This window comes from Zea mays, chromosome 2 (genome assembly GCF_902167145.1).
Source record: "Zea mays cultivar B73 chromosome 2, Zm-B73-REFERENCE-NAM-5.0, whole genome shotgun sequence".
Classification (NCBI taxonomy): Eukaryota; Viridiplantae; Streptophyta; class Magnoliopsida; order Poales; family Poaceae; genus Zea; species Zea mays.
In genome coordinates, this window is record NC_050097.1 from 47,600,881 (window position 1) to 47,607,749 (window position 6,869).

Here is a 6,869-nt window from a genome sequence, read left to right on the forward strand (position 1 = left end):
CTAATGCTCATTTATTATCTATTCCACTTGGTAAACCTCCTCATTTTGATGGAGAGGACTACGGATTTTGGAGTCACAAAATGCGTAGTCACTTGTTCTCTCTCCATCCTAGCATATGGGAGATTGTAGAAAGTGGAATGCACTTTGATAGTACGGATAGTCCCATGTTTATTAATGAACAGATTCATAAAAATGCACAAGCTACTACTGTGTTGCTAGCCTCTTTGTGCAGGGACGAGTACCATAAGGTGAGCGGCTTGGACAATGCCAAGCAGATCTGGGACACCCTCAAGATCTCTCATGAGGGGAATGATGTCACCTTGCTCACCAAGATGGAGTTGGTGGAGGGCGAGCTTGGACGGTTCGCAATGATAAGGGGTGAGAAGCCAACTCAAACATACAACCGGCTCAAGACCCTTATCAACAAAATAAGGAGCTACGGAAGCACGCGATGGACGGATCACGACGTCGTCCGCCTAATGCTAAGGTCCTTTACCGTTCTTGATCCTCATTTGGTGAACAATATTCGTGAAAATCCTAGGTACACCAAGATGTCGCCCAAAGAAGTTCTGGGGAAGTTCGTAAGCGGGCGAATGATGATCAAGGAGGCAAGATATGTGGACGACGCGTTGAACGGTCCTATTCATGAGCCTCAACCCATTGCTCTCAAGGCAACGAGGAGCAAGGAGGCGCTACCAAGCAAGGTGGCGCAAGTTGAGGCGGCCGGGCTAAATAATGAGGAGATGGCCCTCATCATTAAGCGCTTCAAGACGGCGCTTAAAGGTCGCAAGGGACAGCCAAGCAAGACCAAGACAAAGGAGAAGCGCTCGTGCTTCAAATGTGGTAAGATTGGTCATTTCATTGCTAACTGTCCCGATAATGAAAGTGACCAGGAAAAGGGGAACAAAAGGGAGAAGAAGAAGCATTACAAGAAGGCCAAGGGCGAGGCACATATCGGAAAGGAGTGGGATTCGGATTGCTCCTCCTCCGACTCCGACAATGAAGGACTCGCCGCCACCGCCTTCAACAAGTCATCCCTCTTCCCCAACGAGCGTCACACTTGCCTCATGGCAAGAGAGAAGAAAGTAAGCACTCATGATACTAGTACTTATGCTTCTTCAAGTGAGGATGAGTCTAGTGATGATGATGAGATAGATTACTCATGCTTATTCAAGGGATTAGATAGATCTAAAATTAATAAGATTAATGAGTTGATTGATGCTTTGAATGACAAGAATAGATTACTAGAAAAACAAGAGGATCTTTTATATGAGGAGCATGATAAATTTGTTAGTGCACAAAATTCTCTTGCTCTAGAAATTAAAAGGAATGAAATGCTCTCTAGTGAATTATCTACTTGTCATGAATCCATCTATAAATTAAAAAGTGTTAATGATGATTTGAATGCTAAGTTAGAAATAGCTAGTAAATCAACATCTTGTGTAGAAATTGTTGAAACTTGCAATAAGTGTAAAGATTTTGACATTGATGCTTGTAGTGAACACCTAGTTTCAATTCCCAAACTTAATGATGAATTGGCTAGTCTTAATGCTCAACTTAAGACTAGCAAGAGTAATTTTGATAAGCTAAAATTTGCAAGGGATGCCTACACAATTGGTAGACACCCCTCAATTAAGGATGGACTTGGCTACAAGAAGGAAGCCAAGAACTTGACAAGCCATAAGGCTCCCATCTCCGCCAAGGAGAAAGGGAAGGCCCCTATGGCTAGTAGTGTGCAAAAGAACCATGCCTTTATGTACCATGATAGGAGACAATCTAGAAATGCTTATAAGAGATGTAACACATATGATGCTTTTGATTCTCATGACATGTTTGCTTCTAGTTCTTCTTATGTGCATGATAGAAATGTTGGTAGGAGAAATGTTGTTCATAAAATGCCTAGGAGAAATGTTGTTAATGTTCCTAGGAAAGTAATGAATGAACCCTCTACAATTTATCATGCTTTAAATGCTTCCTTTGCTATTTGTAGAAAGGATAGGAAAATAGTTGCTAGGAAGTTAGGGGCAAAATGCAAGGGAGACAAAACTTGCATTTGGGTCCCTAAGGATATTTGCACTAACCTTGTAGGACCCAACATGAGTTGGGTACCTAAGACCCAAGCCTAAATTTGCCTTGCAGGTTTATGCATCCGGGGGTTCAAGCTGGATTATCGACAGCGGATGCACAAACCATATGACGGGGGAGAAGAAGATGTTCACCTCCTACGTCAAGAATAAGGATTCCCAAGATTCAATTATATTCGGTGATGGGAATCAAGGCAAGGTAAAAGGGTTAGGTAAAATTGCAATTTCTAATGAGCACTCTATCTCCAATATGTTTTTAGTTGAGTCTCTTGGTTACAATTTGCTATCTGTTAGTCAACTATGCAATATGGGATATAATTGTCTTTTTACAAATGTAGATGTGTCTGTCTTTAGAAGAAGTGATGGTTCACTAGCCTTTAAGGGTGTATTAGACGACAAGCTTTACTTAGTTGATTTTGCAAAAGAAGAGGCCGGTCTAGATGCATGCTTAATTGCTAAGACTAGCATGGGCTGGTTGTGGCATCGCCGCTTAGCACATGTGGGGATGAAGAACCTTCACAAGCTTCTAAAGGGAGAACACGTGATAGGTTTGACTAACGTACAATTCGAAAAAGATAGACCTTGTGCAGCTTGTCAGGCAGGTAAACAGGTGGGAGGAGCGCATCACAGCAAGAATGTGATGACCACATCAAGACCCCTCGAGCTGCTACATATGGACCTCTTCGGACCCGTCGCCTATCTAAGCATAGGAGGAAGTAAGTATGGTTTAGTTATTGTTGATGACTTTTCCCGCTTCACTTGGGTGTTCTTTTTGCAGGATAAGTCTGAAACCCAAGGGACCCTCAAGCGCTTCCTCAGGAGAGCTCAAAATGAGTTTGAGCTCAAGGTGAAGAAGATAAGGAGCGACAACGGGTCCGAGTTCAAGAACCTTCAAGTGGAGGAGTTCCTTGAGGAGGAAGGGATCAAGCACGAGTTCTCCGCTCCCTACACACCACAGCAAAATGGTGTGGTAGAGAGGAAGAACAGGACGCTAATCGATATGGCGAGGATGATGCTTGGAGAATTCAAGACCCCCGAGCGTTTTTGGTCGGAAGCCGTGAACACGGCTTGCCACGCCATCAACAGGGTCTACCTTCATCGCCTCCTCAAGAAGACTTCGTATGAGCTACTAACCGGTAACAAACCCAATGTATCTTACTTTCGTGTATTTGGGAGCAGGTGCTACATTCTAGTGAAGAAGGGTAGCAATTCTAAATTTGCTCCCAAAGCGGTAGAAGGGTTTTTGTTAGGTTATGACTCAAATACAAAGGCGTATAGAGTCTTCAACAAATCATCGGGTTTGGTTGAAGTCTCTAGTGACGTTGTATTTGATGAGACTAATGGCTCTCCAAGAGAGCAAGTTGTTGATTGTGATGATGTAGATGAAGAAGATGTTCCGACGGCCGCTATACGAACCATGGCGATTGGAGAAGTGCGGCCACAGGAACAAGATGAACGAGATCAACCGTCTTCCTCAACAACGGTGCATCCCCCAACTCAAGACGATGAACAGGTTCATCAAAAGGAGGCGTGTGATCAAGGGGGAGCACAAGATGATCACGTGATGGAGGAAGAAGCGCAACCGGCACCTCCAACCCAAGTTCGAGCGGTGATTCAAAGGGATCATCCCGTCGACCAAATTTTGGGTGACATTAGCAAGGGAGTAACTACTCGATCTCGATTAGTTAATTTTTGTGAGCATTACTCCTTTGTCTCTTCTATTGAGCCTTTCAGGGTAGAGGAGGCCTTGCTAGATCCGGATTGGGTATTGGCCATGCAGGAGGAACTCAACAACTTCAAGCGCAATGAAGTTTGGACACTGGTGCCTCGTCCCAAGCAAAATGTTGTGGGAACCAAGTGGGTGTTCCACAACAAACAGGACGAGCACGGGGTGGTGACGAGGAACAAGGCTCGACTTGTGGCAAAAGGTTATGCCCAAGTCGCAGGTTTGGACTTTGAGGAGACGTTTGCTCCTGTGGCTAGGCTAGAATCAATTCGTATCTTGCTAGCATATGCCGCTCACCATTCTTTCAGGTTGTACCAAATGGATGTGAAGAGCGCTTTCCTCAATGGGCCAATCAAGGAGGAGGTGTACGTGGAGCAACCCCCTGGCTTCGAGGATGAACGGTACCCCGACCACGTGTGTAAGCTCTCTAAGGCGCTCTATGGACTTAAGCAAGCCCCAAGAGCATGGTATGAATGCCTTAGAGACTTCTTAATTGCTAATGCTTTCAAGGTTGGGAAAGCCGATCCAACTCTTTTTACTAAGACTTGCGACGGTGATCTTTTTGTGTGCCAAATTTATGTCGATGACATAATATTTGGTTCTACTAACCAAAAGTCTTGTGAAGAGTTTAGCAGGGTTATGATGCAGAAATTCGAGATGTCGATGATGGGCGAGTTGAACTACTTCCTTGGGTTTCAAGTGAAGCAACTCAAGGACGGCACCTTCATCTCCCAAACAAAGTACACGCAAGACTTGCTGAAGCGGTTTGGGATGAAGGACGCCAAGCCCGCAAAGACTCCGATGGGGACCGACGGACACACCGACCTCAACAAAGGAGGTAAGTCCGTTGATCAAAAAGCATACCGGTCAATGATAGGGTCTTTACTTTATTTATGTGCTAGTAGACCGGATATTATGCTTAGCGTATGCATGTGTGCTAGATTTCAATCCGATCCTAAGGAGTGTCACTTAGTGGCAGTGAAGCGAATTCTTAGATATTTGGTTGCTACGCCTTGCTTCGGGCTCTGGTATCCAAAGGGATCTACCTTTGACTTGGTTGGATACTCAGATTCCGACTATGCTGGATGTAAGGTCGATAGGAAGAGTACATCAGGGACGTGCCAATTCTTAGGAAGGTCCCTGGTGTCGTGGAACTCTAAGAAACAAACCTCTGTTGCCCTATCCACCGCTGAGGCCGAGTATGTTGCCGCAGGGCAGTGTTGCGCGCAACTACTTTGGATGAGGCAAACCCTTCGGGACTTTGGCTACAATCTGAGCAAAGTCCCACTCCTATGTGACAATGAGAGTGCTATCCGCATGGCGGAAAATCCTGTTGAACACAGCCGCACAAAGCACATTGACATCCGGCATCACTTTTTGAGAGACCACCAGCAAAAGGGAGATATCGAAGTGTTTCATGTTAGCACCGAGAACCAGCTAGCCGATATCTTTACCAAGCCTCTAGATGAGAAGACCTTTTGCAGGCTGCGTAGTGAGCTAAATGTCTTAGATTCGCGGAACTTGGATTGAATTGTAGCATACATGTATTTATGCTTTTGATCATGTTCCTTTTTGCATTTTGTTGTTTAGTATGGTGCTCAAGTTGTACAAACACTCCCTGGACCTCACAAGTCCGTTGCAAAGTGATGCACAGTTTTAGGGGGAGATGTGTTACAACTTGACCCTTTGAGACTAACCATATGCTTGAGTTTGCTTGTTTTAGTCTCGAAGGAGAATTAAAAGGGAAAAGGTGGACTTGGACCATGCAAGACTTCCACTACACTCCGATGAAAAGAGTAACTTTTCCAAGTTCATCTTTTAACTCTTATTGCCTATTTGCTCTTAATTGAAGATTTTGGTGAGGCAATGGGGTTAAAGGGCCAAGATTGATCCCGTTTTGGTGCTTGATGCCAAAGGGGGAGAAAATAAAGGCCAAAGTGATAAATGGATCAGCTACCACTTGAGAGATTTTGAAAATAGTAGAATAGAGTTTTTTGTTTTGTCAAAACTCTTTTATTGTCTCTCTTGTCAAAAGTTGGCTTCTTGTGGGGAGAAATGTTGATTATGGGAAAAAGGGGGAGTTTTTGGAATCCTGAATCAAATACTCCTGAAATGACTCTCTTTATGACTTAACATGTGTGTTTCACTTAGAGATAGAAATTTGAGTTTTGATTTGCAAAAACAAACCAAGTGGTGGCAAAGGATGATCCATATATGTGACAGAACCTCCCAAGTAATTAGGCCCACCTACAGTTGTCCTTGTCCAACGGACCTCAGACAACCCTGTAGGTGCCCCTGAACTACTTGACAAGTTCGGTATCTTTTCTTACCTTACCAGGAACGTTTCACCCGTCTTGCAAACATTACAGAACATCGGAGATAAAGAAATGCGGAAGCAATTATATAAACTTACATTTATTTAGAAAGTAAGATTAAGTTACTTATTACAGACCAGAACTAAAGGCGAGTGCAGAGTAGTAATATTATACAAACCAAGGGAGGCACAAACTCCTCCCGATAAGCTAAAAACAAAAGATCCTAAATGGAGGACTGAGTCCTCCCGCACTTCAGTCTTGTTTTTCCTCATTTGGTACCACCTTGGAGCAAAAGCAACAAAAATTTGTCGCTTCCTCACCTAAAAACAACAAAGGGATAAACCCTGAGTATGAAATTACTCAGCAAGTCTTACCCGACTAAGGAAAAGACTCTCAAGGGTATGCTGGATAAATAGGAGTCAAGGAGAGGCTTTAGCAAAAATCAACTTATACTTTTGCAGAAGTAGCTTACTAAAGTGAGTCCTTACTTTCAATCTTTTAACGCCATATTAAGTATTAATAAACTCTATTTGCATCTAGTCTAATTTCACATCACATCAAGACAACATCATTTTTATCCATAGTGTTCACGTCCTGACTTTAGGTTGCAGGGAAGTGACCAAGTCTTCATAACCGCGAAGGTACAACGATCCGAATCGATTATACTCAGCTGAGGATCTCCAATCACACGACATATGTAGCACTTAACCCTTGCATATGTCAACCCGCCACCGGGGTTCTTAA